This window comes from Astyanax mexicanus, chromosome 10 (genome assembly GCF_023375975.1).
Source record: "Astyanax mexicanus isolate ESR-SI-001 chromosome 10, AstMex3_surface, whole genome shotgun sequence".
NCBI classification, from domain to species: Eukaryota; Metazoa; Chordata; class Actinopteri; order Characiformes; family Acestrorhamphidae; genus Astyanax; species Astyanax mexicanus.
Genome location: NC_064417.1, coordinates 31,829,858 through 31,846,086, shown reverse-complemented (window position 1 = coordinate 31,846,086; position 16,229 = coordinate 31,829,858). Strand labels below are relative to the sequence as shown.

Genomic DNA, 16,229 nt, shown 5'->3' with positions numbered 1-16,229 from the left:
GTAAAACTTTCTATGAAAGTCATGTCTATTAGACTCTATAAACATACTCATAACACGTTATAATGCATTCATAAGGCATTGTAACAAATGGTTATACATACAGCTTTGGAAAAAAATAAGAGACCACTTCAGTTTCTGAATCATTTTTTCTTATTGCGCTATTTATAGGTATATGTTTGAGTTTAAGTAAAATGAACATTGTTGTTTTATTCTATAAACTACAGACAGCATTTCTCCCAAATTCCAAATAAAAATATTGCCATTTAAAGCATTTATTTGCAGAAAATAAGAAAAAAGATGCAGAGCTTTTAAGACCTCAAATAATGCAAAGAAAATAAGTTCAAATTCATAAAGTTTTAAGAGTTCAGAAATAAAATATTTGGTGGAATAACCCTGGTTTTTAATCACAGTTTTCATGCATCTTGGCACGTTCTCCTCCACCAATCTTACACACTGCTTTTGGATAACTTTATGCCGCTCCTGGTGCAAAAATACAAGCAGTTCAACTTGGTTTGATTGCTTGTGATCATCCATCTTCCTCTTGATTATATTCCAGAGGTTTTTAATTTGATAAAATCAAAGAAACCCATCATTTTTAAGTGGTCTCGTTTTTTTTTTCCAGAGCTGTATGTAGTTCTTATGAAATGAAATGTTACCCATACCATTTTCTGTATGTAGAAAACTAGTTTTATTATGATGTGAATTTAATAAAAGTGCTAGAGCTCACAAGTGGGCCAGTTATTTAAGCCTTGGCTTTATAATTATAATTGGAAGACTTTCAACAATACTGTACAGCCTTTTTTTCTTTTTGCTTAGCTTCAGCTTCCTATTGCCAACAGTCTAGAAATTAATATTATTACTGTACCAAACTGTATTACATTACATTACATTACACATATTCAACAGTGATTCTAATCCATTTATTACACAACCATGTCTCCAATGTCATTTCAAGTGAAATCTAAAAAAATTGCTTTGCCATGTCTCCGCCAATTTAGCGGCCACCTGAAATATGTAACAGTGAGTTCCTTTTCTCTCGTCTTTCTCCAGCATATGTTTGGACTGACGTTTAACACGTCCTGAGCAAGCGAAAGCTCCGCCCATCCGAACTGCAGAAAATGCACCATTACAGTCTCTTTTACACGGGACTTAGAATCCCCAAGCGACAGGGACCAGGAAGCCTACAAGCACGCCTGGAACGTCTGTATTCCAACCCAACGTGTCTCTCCGTCTCCCCGCCAACGTAAATCACTTTACTGTCTCTCTCTCTCTCTCTATCTCTTTCTCTCTTTCGTTCTCTTGTCCCCTCTGTCCATCTGAAAAGAAAGACACTAATGAGGCTCTCCGAGCTGGCCGGGAAGAGACAGAGGCAAGGTGATTATGCAAACACTGGCTCAGAATTGCTAATGAAGGCTGCGGAGGATAAAGAAGACAGTATAAGGGATGGCACTTTTTTTTTTTTTACTCTTCGTTCTCTTCTTTTGTTTTTTTGTTCTTTTTCTTTTCTTTTGTTCAAAAATAAATAAATAAATAAATAAATAAATAAGAAGGACAGAGAGAAGAAACTTTGTGTTCTGGACACTCTTGTAAAATCAAGCTTGACACTGAGTACTATTAGTAGCCCATTAGGCAGTTCAAGGACAATAGCTGTCCTCCCATTTGATCATTTATCGCCTAGATCCCCTCGTTAAGCCCGAGCCGAGGCTCCGCGACGCCCCGAGAATACCAATAGCCCGAGCTGCGAAAATAAAATGGGGCAAACGGGGTGAATAGATTTTTCATTCTTCTGTTTGACCTCAGCAAGGTGCACTTCATATTTTATAGAGTGGTGCTATCGGGTCCTTCTGTTCATGAATTATTGACTCGAAAATTTAGTTGCATTTATCTTTAATGAGTCGTGTAGTGAATTTGAGGCCAGCCTGACCTCACGAAGATTTTTTTTTTCCTTTTTCTTTTTTTTTTTCATTGGAATGGCATGAATTGAGAGGGCGATTTCGCTGGACCACATACAGCACCAATAAAATGGTAAGAAAAGCTTTTTTTTAATAAATAAAAAAATAATAAACCTCCCATTCGACTCACTTAAAAAAAAATAATAATAATTTTATTTCAAATTTTTCCCATTTTCTCCCCAATTTACTCAGCCAGTTACCCAACCCATTCATTAGGACTCTTCCTATCACTAGTAATGCCCCAACACACCAGGAGGGTGCAGACTAACACATGCTTCCTCTGATACATGTGAAGCACCGCTTCTTTTCAAGCTGCTGCTGATGCAGCATTACCGAGCAGCCAGCGTGCTCAGAGGAAAGCACAGCGACTCGGTTCCGGTACATCAGCTCACAGACGCCCTGGCTAGAGCGCCATCTACCCACCTGGAGGAAGCAGGGCCAATATTGCTCCCTCTGAGCGCCGGCAGCTTGATGGCAAAGCTGCATGAGCGGGGGTTCAAACCTGTGACCTCCCGCTCATAGTGGCAGCACTTTAGACCTCTGGACCACTCGGCACCCCCATTCAACTCACTTTAACACATATTTCACTGGAGTGGAACAGGCTGCAGTTTGTTGGAGCTTTTTTTTTCAGACAAATAACGCGTGACTAATATTCTGCTAAAGTCCTTCATTTTAATATGTAAAGGTGGCCTTCATGAAGAAGACGAGTGAATGAGTGGAACGTCTGAAATGCTTTCTCGTTATGAGTCACGAACACAGCAAATGTCTCCAACATGACTAAAGTAATGGCTGGACTTGAGTTGAGCACTCAACTGTTCACAGTTCATATATCAATCAGCTGCCAATCACACTTCTGTAACCAGGCTGACCAATCTGCAGGACTTCTATATATAGTATAATGTGGTTTTGCAAAATGTAAGCGTTTCATATTTATATTCTTTAGAGTTTGGCCTTCAGTATAGGTGTAACTTTACAGTTTAGCAATAATCTTTCACTTTTCACAGATATACAGTAATCAATAAGCCAAGACATCCAGTGTTACAGGGTGTGCTTGTGTCTATGTCACCTTCTGGCGCTATTAGCACTTACTAAAAGCAGCCTTGCTTTTAATAAGGCTGTTAAAGTTCAATTTGCTGAAGCCATACTTTGATAAACTGAAAACATTCTCTGTACTCTGTACTTTAATCCAATCAAAACTAAGCAAATCTCGGTATTACTTTCTATGAATCAGGTATCTATGAAGCATTAAAAATGCATTCATAAAGCATTCATAAACCATTCATAATGCTTTAAAACACCTGACATACGATTTCTAACTATATATAAATGTTTATAATCTCAAACATAAAACGTTAAAACACCACAGTATATAGCTTTATATCACAAAGCGATATAATGCATTATAATATATTCGTATTTGCTGTTCTTAACATTATTGGTCAGACCTGTTTCATAAAGCTTAATAGATGTTGAGTTTTTTGAGATGCTGAGATGTTGAGTGGCCTGCAAGCATGAAACATCTGGCCCGTGAGGTTGGTTTTAAACTATAATAAATGATAATGAAAAAAAATTAAATAAAATAATAAAATGCTTCTCTGACGAGCTTTTGTTTACATTTCTCCTCTGTCTCTCTGTCGTGCTAGGCGTGACTTCAGTTTCTGCCCGTTCTCGTTTTTCCGCCTGTTCTTGTGCTCCCTATCTCCTTATAAGAGCGTTTTTTTTTTTTTTTTTTTTTCTTCAGCCGTGTCCCAATTCACTAGCTGGGGCAGCGATAGTGTATTGGAGCGCGACCCTGACGAAATGGGTTTGATTCTGCATTAGAATTTGTTTTCCTTTTTTTCTTGGGTTTACCTGCTTTGAGATTCAACAACCCTCTGGGCTGGAGAGCTACTAGTCTTTAGAACTCCATCCTTAATCCATTACACTTCATTTTCCATATATATACGTATATATATAAATATACGTATATATATATATATATATATATATATATATATATATATATTTTTTTTTTTTTTTTTTTTTTTTTGTGGCCCACCACTTAAAGGCTTAGAAAATATCTGGCCAAGAGACAAAATTAAATTGCTGACCCCTATTGTACCATACAGTATACACCAGCTTCTATAAACATCAGATTCTTTCAGTTTCCTCAATCCATCCAGGAGTCTGAAGCCCTCTGTCTAAGCCAGACTATAAACAGAAAATAACCGACTGTACTCTAGTTGAAAATATCAATATACAGTATATCAACAAGCTTATTCCTCCAGTTTACTCACAAACTGCTATTGAGTGCACAATTGTTTGAAGATTGACTCCGGTAGCACAATACAGCTCTGAGAACACACTATTTTAGTCTGAAATATCTCCAGTGTTCAGCGTTGGACTCTTTTGATATAGCGAGACACATTCTCTCCCTTTCTCCCACATCAAAATGACAAGACAGCAATAAGAGACAGAGGTCAAAAAGGCCCTCGAAAGAGCCACATTGATTTCTGGCCCGGAAACTGATTCATCGCAGCCACTCAAAAGCAGCACAACTCGACCTGTGTGACGAGAAATCACAGCGTGTTCTTCTCTCTCTCTTTTTAGTCCTCTTAGCCCTGTATTACAGGGATTTGACAATACAGATAGCAGAAATCAGGTTCATCCCATCCTGTCTTCTGGTTTCCATCCCCGCTGACGGTCGCGGTGGATTCGCTGATCAGCGGAGGCTTATTCTACTTCCATTAGAGATACAGGGGAGCAAAAAAAAGGTCCATCTTGAAGAAGAAATAAAGAGATGGGACAGAGAAATCTTATTCCCCTTCCCATTTTTTTTAACTGTCATAATAAGGTTTGTTCTTGCCTGAGTGCTTTGCCACCTCTGACTGACTTTCAGACCAGTCTGAACTCATAAAGATGTTACAGGAATGGAATAAATTCAGGGTTATTTCAATGGATTGTATTAGATTTTGTATTAGAGCAGCTGGGAATGCTACAGCAGTGACATCTCAAGAGATTCAGTATCTATTTTAGGTCACTAGGGCCTGTAGATTCTAGAGGGGGTCTAGTGGTGGCTGAAACAAAAAAAAAATAAATGGAAGCAAAATGGATGCAAGTGTGAATAAGAACGAGCTTTTTTAGACACTGGACACTGACAACTTACTTGTACCATCAAATGCAATTTATTCCAACTACAGCTCTTGAAAAACAATAAGATGCAACTTGAAAAAAGATGAGTTTCTTTGATTTTACCAAATTGAAAACTAATCAAGAGGAAGATGGATGATCACAAGCCATCAAACCAAGCCAGTAGTGGCATAAAGCAATCCAAAATCAGTGTGTAAGACTGGTGGAGGAGAACATGCCAAGATGCATGAAAACTGTGATTAAAAAACAGGGATATTTAACCAAATATTGATTTCTTAACTCTTAAAACTTTATGAATATGAACTTGGATTTTTTTTTGCATTAGTTGAGGTCTGAAATCTCTGCATCTGTTTTTGTTTTTGTCTGTAGTTTATAGAATAAAACAACAATGTTCCTTTTACTCAAACATAAACCTACAAAGAGCAATTTTAGATAAACTGATTCAGAAACTGAAGTGGTCTCTAATTATTATTATTATTTTTTTTCCAGAGCTGTATGTCTTCATCATCAAGTCTAAAGTGAAAATTCACTTTTATTGAGTTTTATTTAGTTTGTTGAGGAATTTTGTTTGGGATGCCAGTGTTACAGGGTGTCCTCGTGTCTATGTTACCTCCTGGCTCTCTTCTTTTAGTAAGGCATTAATAGTCAGACTTTCATAATCTGATTTTTTTCTGTGTACTCCATTAATCCAATCAAAACTGATTACATAATTTTACCTTTCTCTAATAATTGACTGCACATTTGCCTGGTTTGACACTGGTGTAAGTCTCTGCTGCTACCTGCTTCACACCAGCTGCCCACCATTTTCCATTGTGAGGGCAATTATAGGACACCACATCACATTTAATCCAATGGATGGCACTTCACCAGGTAGCCAACTGGTCACTTCATCATGTTTTCTCATTGTACTTTCTTTTATTTACTACAGAAAGGGCATTTATTAAGATGCATTATCAAAATATCTTGATCTGGAGGGCACATCATCATAATGTATTGCTAGAAGTGTTACTCTGGTAAGCACTCAATCACTTTTCTCAAAAGAAGTTCAACCAATTCATTGGTCTCTTTTTTGTGCCACTCTAGAGGGCAATTTTTCCAGCAACACCTTTTTCAATCACTTTTAAATCACTTTCACACCAGTCTGAGCTCATAAGGATGTCATTGGAACAGAATAAATTGAGGATTGTTTCAATGGATTCCATATCAGTGCAGCTGGAAATGAAACATCAATGACATCCCTAGAGATACAGTATCTATTCTAGGTCTCAGTTGAGATTGTTTGCACAAATTCCTACAACTTTGAAATCCCTGCAGACTTCAGCCGTGATTCACTGATCACTCTTTTTTTTCCTCTGTTAGAGAAGCAGTTATAAAGTACCTTCCTTAAAATAAATTAATATATACAAAAATAAATGACAAAGGTGGAAAAAAAAACTTGGGAGTGTATTTCGGGAAAAAATAGAAGGTCCCAAATATAGTTTGCTCTACTGCTGGCTTTCCACTTTTCCTCTAAATGTTCTCAGCTATAAAAGTAATGAGAAAATATAAAAGTATGTTTAGGCATATTCAAAAGGACACGTTCACCATGGAACAACAACTCAAATTCTTAGATTAAATTCTAAAAAGCGAATTATGTGCCATCGTGATTAATTAGATCACAGGGTGCTTGCTGGCTTCTTACTAGTTTCCAGAATTCAAAAGTCTTCACACCAGGGGGAAAACAGTCGCTGTCTTCAAGTCCATGATGACAAATTCTCATTAATTGAGCTTATTTTAGTTAATTGAGTCAATCAGTAGCTAAGCTTTTGATAAGTAACATTTATCATTAGATGATAAAGGCTAGAGAACCAGAACTTCATTGACATAGTAAGTTGAGTTCAACTGAGATGTGGTGCTGTTACTCAGGTCTGTTGACAGATTTGTTGGATTGGATGGATGTCAATGCTACAGGTTGTTCTTGTGTCTATATTACCTCTTAGATATTTACTTTTTTAAGGCCTGTCTGGTTTGTCACTGATGGAAATTGGATTATCTGTACTCTATGTGTCCAAACAACAATAATTACACCAACACTTTTTTATTCTGAATGACTACTTCCACCAATCTGCTTGAAAGTGTCTCTTTTACACTCTTTAAATAAGGATTCGTAATTGGTTTAATTGGATGCGGCTTGGAAGGCCCTTGGACCTTAGATCTGCTAGACATTTGGAACAACTAAACCTTTAGTTGACACAGTATAAAGCTCTAGTATTCAAGCTCTAAAATGATTATTTATGTCCCTTAAAATGTTCTTCAGGAAGCCAGACATCCCTTTTTCTTTCAATTGTTCCAACATATTCTTCTCATTACCCATTCCCATTGTTTCTAAGCAGTTTTGACTTGCATGTAGTTCATATATCTCTGCCACCATGGTCTCGATGGCTAAATCAGTAGTCTGGACTGTAGGGTCAAACACCCGCTCCCAGTTGCTTTGGCTCCTGGCCTCTGGGTTTTGGACTGTTGACCCTGCACTGGTCTCCATCCCTGACACAGGTCCATTGTTATGCTGACCCGAGTCTTCAGACCTCTGTCACATAACCAGTACCCCCGGTTGTCTGTCAGTGACCCAGCCTCTTCAGTCGCCTCTGCTGATTAGGCTCCTTTGGCCTCGGTCATAGCTGACTTATCTTATTTAGCCTGAGGTTCTTCAGTCTCTGCTGCCTTCTATTCCCACATCTCCAGAACCTTGTCCAGGGTCTGTCAGCTCAAGCTGTGAAGGCTGTGGTGATTCTCCCTTGGGATTGCTTCAGCAAAGCAATGGTGCTGGCTATACTACTCAATCCTTGACCCTTTAGAGTTCTCATACACCTATACGGATATTCTTACTTATGGAACTCATGGCTTTTTATAGCCAGAGCCAACTCTGTATATGTACACTGTAAAGACAGTACAATGGGAGAGTTCATATAGATTGAATGAGTGGGATTAACGTTCATTTATTTGTCTGTCCCAATAATTTGCACTGCTTTTAATTCATTGGATGGCAACAGAAAACAGCAATTCACTCATTTACCAGACATACATGCACAATTTTTGCAGACATCCTTTCAATAAATGCTGCATTCAACTCCATTAAGTTGCTCCCTTTTCTGACAAAAAATAAACTTGTCTAGTCCCTTTGGCAAAGTATTGCCAACCACATGAAAATAACATTATAACTAACCTATAGGTCAATAAACATTTGGCCTCTTTTTCTAATACCAGGCGTGGTTTAGAGGGGTGCAAACCCCCAGCATTGAGCTGTGCACCAATGGAATGATGGAGTAATAAATTAGGGAGTCAAGGATGAGGTGGGTTTTGGGGGTGGTGATCATCCTGAACTCACAAATGCTCTTAGTGCCAAAAAAAAGCATTAAAATCAAATCATCACTGCAATGCTTTGGAACATTTGATATAAAGTTTTTCCTGGACAGTAGAGACTTCTAGTTACTTCCTGTTAATTTCAGCCTTGGGTCCCAACAAACTCTTAAAAGAGCTGTTTTCTCCTGAAATTGTAACAAGGTCTTTTGAGGAATAACATTGCAAGGTTTCATGCCCCTAAACCTAATAACTTGGTTATGACACTCTTGGCTGCAACTACTGCAAACAAGCTTTGGCGATAATTAAATAAATAAGTCTTTCACGTCTCTGTGGAGGAATTTTGGTCCACTCTTCTTTGTCGAATCAGTTTAATTAAGCCACATTGGAGGGTTTTGAGCATGATCTGCCTGTTTAAGATCATGTAACAACGTCTCAATCAAACTTTCACTAGGTCACTACAATACCTTTATTTTGTTTTTTGATTTGTAAGACATTCAGATGTGGACTTGTTTGTGTGTTTTGGATCATTGTCCTGCTGCAGAACCCAAGTACTCCTGAGACTGAGGTCACAAACTGATGGGCAGACATTATACTTCAGGAATTTCTGGTAGTGAGCAAAACTCATGGTTCCATTAATTACAGCAAGTTGTCCAAGGTCTTTTAGGTTTTATTTTTCTGATACTAAACTCTACAACATGCTTCTTAATACACTGTGGTTACGTTATGATCCTGACATACCAACACTTTCTGAGGTGGATATGCTGGTGTTCTTTGGATCATTGTCCTGCTACAGAACCCAATACGCCTGAGTGTAAGGTCACAAACTAATGGATGGACATTTTCTTTTAGGGTTTTCTGGTAGGGAGCAGCAAGTTGTAAGCATCAAGCAAATTGTCATACAGCAAGTTGTCCTAGCTCTTATTAAAAACTGCTATTTGTATTTACTCTTTGTTTGATATTAAAGTTTGTTCGATAATCTGAAAAATGTAAGCATGGCAAAAAAGCAAAAACAAAAGAAATCTGTAAGGGGCAAATACTTTTTTTTGTGGCACTGTATATTACAATATTGATATTTTGTCCCAAACCTAGTTTGAACCATTCAAAAAAACACCTAAAAAACCTAATCAAGGTTCATACAATCTGAATTGAGACCACCTATTTAATATGATTATATATTTTTTTCAGCTATTTCATTTCATACCTGATAAACTGGTTGAAAGTTTAAAGATTCAGATCAAACAAGGTATCATAGGTGTGAAAGAACAGTGAACAGCCATATTGACATTTAATATAGATGTGCTGTACTCTACAGCATGCTTATTAGTACACTGTGGGCACGTTATGATCCTGACAAGCCAACACCGACCCTGACAGTGTGTAGAGTGGCCTGTTTGAGTGTGTTTAGTCTCCCGTTGACTTGAGGCTACAGAATAATCCAGTTCATCTAATTATTCTGCCCAGCTGGACATCTTGATACATCCTTTTCAATCTCTCGCGCTTGATTAGTCCTAAACGCATGCTGACTCGCCCTTTGCCACGCGGCGAATGGCGCCTTGTTGTGATGGATGACAACGAACCAATTAATCCCATCATTATGCCAATTAAGGAGTGTGAGCGCTCGGATGCGGGCGGAATTCCAAGAGGCGTGAGGGAAGAGTGTGTGTGTGACGGGGTGGTCGAAGGTTTTAGGGGTGAGTTAACACCCACGGGAGCTGCCTAGTCGACGTGGGCATGCAAACACCATTACAAACTCGTGTCATGCTGCAGGGAGCGGGTGCTGCGGCTCTGACCGAAGGGTTAACTGCAGAGCGTGAGCGAGAGCTGTGTGAGTAGCGTGAGAAAGTGTTGGTTTAATTGGGAATAAGCTTTGGAATAATAGAAAGTGGCGTTTCAGGAGCTGCTACTGCGGCTCGGAGCTCCACCAGCCTCCATTAGCGCTGCTTGTTAGCGCGGATCACGCTGGAACCTGTTGAGGCCGCGCAGGCTGTTAGTGTTAGCGTTTAGCGGCGGCCGCTAGTCGCTCTGTGCGGGGGCTCGGTAAACCGGTGCTCTGGAGGGGAGCTGGATCACGTTAAGCTGACCTCACCCTGCCACTGTGCTGAGGGAGGAAAGCCAATGAGAAGCCTCGCTGCTCTCTCGCCTGGCCTCGCCTACATTGCCTGACTCCTCCACACTGCTTTTAAATCCACCTTTCTTCATATTTCTGCGGGGGCTTCCTTACTTCTTTGATTTGTCATCTGTTATTATTTACTTACATTGTATTATGTATATATCCAACGTATTATCTCGCTACTGCTGTTTACTACATGACTCATTCATTCATTCATTCATTTATTCATTTATTCATCCATTCATTCATCCATTCATTCATTCATTCCTCAATTCAGTCCATCCGTCGCTCCAGCTTTGCGGTTTATCACAGGTTTTAAAAATATAGACTTATTTATAGATTAATTGCTTCTTTCACTCATTTATCAAAATTATTTGGGTTTCATTCATTCATTCATTCATTCATTCTATCATTCATTAATTTATTCAGTCAGTCAGTCAGTCAGTCAGTCAGTCAGACAGTCAGACATGTATATGTATGTCTGGTTAAATTTGTACAACCATTCATTCATATATATATATTTATTTTATTATTTATTTTTATTTACTTTTATTAACTACTATTAATTGCTTCTTTCATTCATTAGTTGTTACCTGTTTCACATGGTCTAGCTCTGTTTAATTAATTGATTAATTGATTAATTCAACCAAACTATATTGGGTTTTGGAACAATTCATTCATTCATTCATTCATTCATTCATTCATTCATTCAATCATTCATTTAATATGTTTATTTATTTTTTGGTTTGTTTTCTTTAATATTAAGTATTTGGGTAACCATTCATTCATTTATTCATTCATTCATTCACTCATTCATTAATCCATTCATTGAATATGTTTATTTATTTTTTTTGTTTGTTTTCTTTAATATTAAGCATTTGGGTAACCATTCATTCATTCATTCATTCATTCATCCATTCATTCATAAATCCATTCATCCATTCATTAATCCATTCATTGACTATGTTTATTTATTTTTTGTTTGTTTTCTTTAATATTAAGTATTTGGGAAACCATTCATTCATTCATTCACTCATTCACTCATTCATCCATTTATTCATTAATCCATTCATCCATTCATTTAATATGTTTATTTATTTTTTTGTTTGTTTTCTTTAATATTAAGTATTTGGGTAACCATTCATTCATTCGTTCATTCATTCATTCATTCATTCCTTCATTCAATCAATTACGTTTTTGCTAATGATTTTGCTTAGTTTGGTATTCCACCAACATTCGTTCATTCATTTACTCATTCATTTATTCATACATTCTTTTTTATTGTTCAATGACATATTTTTGGTCAGTTTTGGGTTTGTTTTTATGGGCTGTCTACTGACAGTCTATTACCATACTTTTTTGTCTTTTCTCCTTATCACAACCTCTCTATCTCTCTCTCTTTCTCTCTCTCTCTGTACTCAGATACATGTATTATGTCTTCTCTCATTATCTAAGAAAGCGCTACATTCCTGCCCGGCTCCGGTGGCACCGTGCCGTACACTCTGCCAGCAGCGGCTTCTGAAAAAGCAAAGAAGCAAACAATGACAGAACACTGCGACCCAAAGCCGGCACTAAGAACACAAACTAGTGCGGGCGGTACGGGGAGAGGAGGAGGGGCTTAATTAGCTTACTGTGGCAGAGATTTCAGCAGTGCCACACTGGTGCCAGGCTGCTGCAGTATTTACATGAATATCACCCCCTGATCACTGTTTACCAAACCCAAAGATTACAGTCCCTCACAGCCGTGCGTTTGATGGCGTTGGCTGGCCTTTGTTGGTGTGGTGAACTGGCACGTTCGGCTTTGTTGGGTTCTGCTCTGGAGCACAACATGTGTTCAGGAGATCATTATGCCAAAATAATGAGCTGGTGGGGGGGGGGGGGGGGGCGAGTGTGGTGGGGGGTGGTAACCTCTGGACAGTCAGGGGAGAGCATTAGCACCTTAGCTGCAGGCTAATTGTGTGAGCTGCATCTCGTGATCACAGCAGTGTTTACTGGGGAAACAAAGCCTTGCAAGAAACGTGGGAAAATAAAGAAAAAGAAAAATATCTCACTCTTAATCAGGATGATGAATAGAAGATTTTTGAAGGTGCATCAATAGCTCATGTACATCACTGAATTAAATAGTCTGTGTGGTTTATTATCTGATAATTAAGTTATGGGCTTATTCTGTCTTTTAAAAATTTCCCAGTTTATGTTTAGATGTTTGATTTATTCCTCCATTCCTCCAGTGTTTTGTGGCCTTGTTTATCATTATTCCATTCTATTTATTACTATTGTTGTTTCCATTTGTATAGCCATTGATTACTTGACTGGGAAATTGATTGATTGAATAATTAAATTATTATTTCATCTGTTTATCCCATATTGTTTGTTTTGTATTATATACCTATTTGATAATTTATTCATTAATTCATTCATTTTTTTCAGTATGACTCTTTTTTTGTGTTAGGCTTTGTATCTATCCATTCATCCCTCCATCCCTCCATTCATTCATTCATTTATTCATTTATTGGAACATTCATTAGTTAATTTATATTTATAATACTATATTTTTTATGTAATTCATTATTCATTCATTCATTTCTTTGTTCTATCTATCCACACATCCTTCCATTCAATCATGGCATGAGATCACAAGTGTAGGTGGGCTGGAGGAAGTGGAGGAGGGTCATAATTTGCTTAATGTTGGGCTTTGTATACATTTGTATTATTATTATTATTTATTATTATTATCATTGTTATTTTAGATTTGTATGTCCATTTATTAATTGATGGATTGATTCATACTTTCATCTATCCAATCTATACTATTTGTGCTTGGTTTTATATACCTATTGATTATCCATCCATACCTCCATCCATCCATTCATTCATTGGTCCATCCATTAGTTAATTTATTTTTCTATTAGTTAATTTATCTTTTTAACACCACTCTTTCATTCAATAGTTTATTTGTTCATCTATCCATCTACCCACTCTTCCATTTATTCCTTCACATTTGGCCAGAGATATAATTTTTTTCCTATGCTTTATAAAAAATATATTTAACCACCCATCCATTGAACATGGTCGTTCACTCCTAATAATTTGTCTGTTTCGTGTTTTTTTTTAACACTCTGTCCATCCCTTCATCCATTCATATGCTTATTCAGCCTTTTATTGAATCATATTATTTTTATCCACACAATTCTATTTAAATAATCTGATAATTCAGAGCCACACATGGAAGTAAAGCCTCTGTGGTCATTATGTCTTCTGCGACATATAACATCTGGACATAAACTAACCTATGTAAAATGTATTGTGTTTGCCGTGTATCTTCTTATATTCTCATAACGACATCACGTGAATGTTGACTGTATTATAGATGTGTATATACAGTATATCTAATGTCAGTTTTAAGTTCTCGTCTGTCGTTTGAGTGACAGCTTGGCGAGCTCCAGCCCGCCCATTCCAGCCGGTGGATACGAGGGGAACTGTGAATTATGAGTTCCAGCAAATTGAGATTCAGCAGACGCGCTGTCTCCCTCACTTAAATCTATATTCCATTCTAGAGCATCTGTTACGCACAGGCAGTCCGGCACTCGCCGCATTGTGGGGTGAAACTGAGCTCACATAAATAAAGTTATAGAAATCATTGGCTTTAGTATAAAAATGCATCAGTAAGGTGACATCAGAGTGGGCATCAGAGTATGCTTCAGAGTGGGCATAGCAGGCATCACATTGGGAATAAAATTAATATACAACGTATATAATTTGTCCGATTTCTTTTTTGCCTTGCAGTTGAACAAAATCCCGATTTCCAGAGAGATTAGGGCTTAGATTCTATGCCCGAACCCGACCCGATTGGGCTCAAGAAAATAATCAGTGACGCAGGCATCTGTTTTTTAATCATATTTTTTTATTTTATATAAAGCTATGGCATGATAATCACACTATAGCAAACTAACAAATAAAACTGTGTTTTAACCCTTTGATGCGCAACATAGGTCAAAAATGCATTATTTTTCTATGTAAATTCATGTATGGCTGAGTGTCTCTATGATATATCTCACCAATAAATTAATTAAGTCATTAATTATCCAAGATATTCCTTAATTCACTTGTTTTTGATCATCATACGACCTTATTTTTATTTTTTTTTTCCTTTCTTACTTTTTCAATAAAAGCCCTTTTTGTATCACTACCCCTCTAATTCACACATGGGTCAAAAATGACCCGCATTCATTCAGCCATACATGAAGTTCCATTGAAAAAATTAACAATTTTTTTTTTTACCCATGTTGCGCATTAGACAATTAGTGATACAAAAAGGGCTTTTATTTGAAATGTAAGAAAGTAAAAAAATAAAATAAGGATGTATTATAATTTAAAAAAAATTACATTCTTCATAATTGTACCCTCAAAGGTACAATATTGATTTTTACAGGGTCAGATGTGTTCCTTCTGAAGTACAAAGTCATTCCTAACAGGAAAAAGTACAGATTTGTACCATTTAACGAGCCAAAAGATACATTCTGTATTCTGTATCACTGTACTAATAAACAATATATATTTTAAATGCACATTTTTATTTGAAAGACAGTTTTGGATCATCAAGTTCTTGACACGTATTCAGTTCTTTATAATCTTTACTGGCACAAAAAACATGGGTTCAAAAAAGGACTTTCACTGAATGGTATATAAGTTTTTTAAGTACTCTTTTAAGTACAAATCTGTACTTACTTTTCTTAGAGTGTACCTTGAATACGGAATAATTCAATTCATTTATTGCAAAGATATAGAAAATTAAAACTCAGCCGGGTCACTTTTGACCCATGTTGCGCATCAAAGGGTTAAAAAAGTTGGACAAGTGCGCAGTGCACACTCCACTCGTCCGTATTAAACACTTGACTAAACACTTGTAGCGTTGTGCAGTGTAGTGCAGTGCATAGCCTTATTACTTTATTTGTGTGTGTGTGTGTGTGTGTGTGTGTGTGTGTGAGGTGTGATTTTGCACATACGTAGACTATATAAGCTCAATATAAAAAAAGATTTGTTTGTTTAGAAATTATTTTCTATTCTTAAACCATGTTAAGAATGATACTAGATTAGGGGGAAATCATTCAGACATCGTTTTTTTTGTAGACTAATTTACTGATATTTTGGCCTGTGGATCATTGTTCGCATTGTTCTTGTTTTAATCTTTTAGAGATCTGTTCTTAATAAAAAAACTAAAACACTTAAATAATAGGTCTATGCTTCTTCAGTGTTGCAATGTTAATGAACATCATTCTGAACAGATTCCGTTCATTCAAACATTACAATTTTTTTTTAAAAGCTCAGTTTAAACAATCTACTTACTCAAAAAAAGGTTTAATTCTGGCTCGGGCTCAAAATGACAGTTGAAGGTGCGGGTCAGGCTGGATATTTTGGGCCTGATCTAAGCTCTAAAAGTGATGCACTCTTTTCCAGCCAGCTGTAGCTCTTTTTTCAGCACTGAATCTGCTGAAGTAAGCAGGAAATAACGAAGCCCGGAGAGCAACACCGCCATCTATACACACAAACACATGAGCTCACAGCGAAATACACTAAACACAGCTTCCCCATTCAAACTTCAGATATTCTCCAACCTCCATCAGCTCCGAATTACAAAAACAACAGCGCAAACACCTCAGACATCACTTTTATATTCATGAAAGAGTGTTCCCCAGACTCCG

General features: G+C 37.2%; 1 protein-coding gene across 2 annotated transcripts in view; it reads right to left on the bottom strand.

The window, feature by feature from the left end:
* The window catches only part of lingo2 (leucine rich repeat and Ig domain containing 2), a 511,589-nt gene that overhangs the window by 217,742 nt on the left and 277,618 nt on the right, over positions 1 to 16,229 (bottom strand). The window lies entirely within an intron of this gene.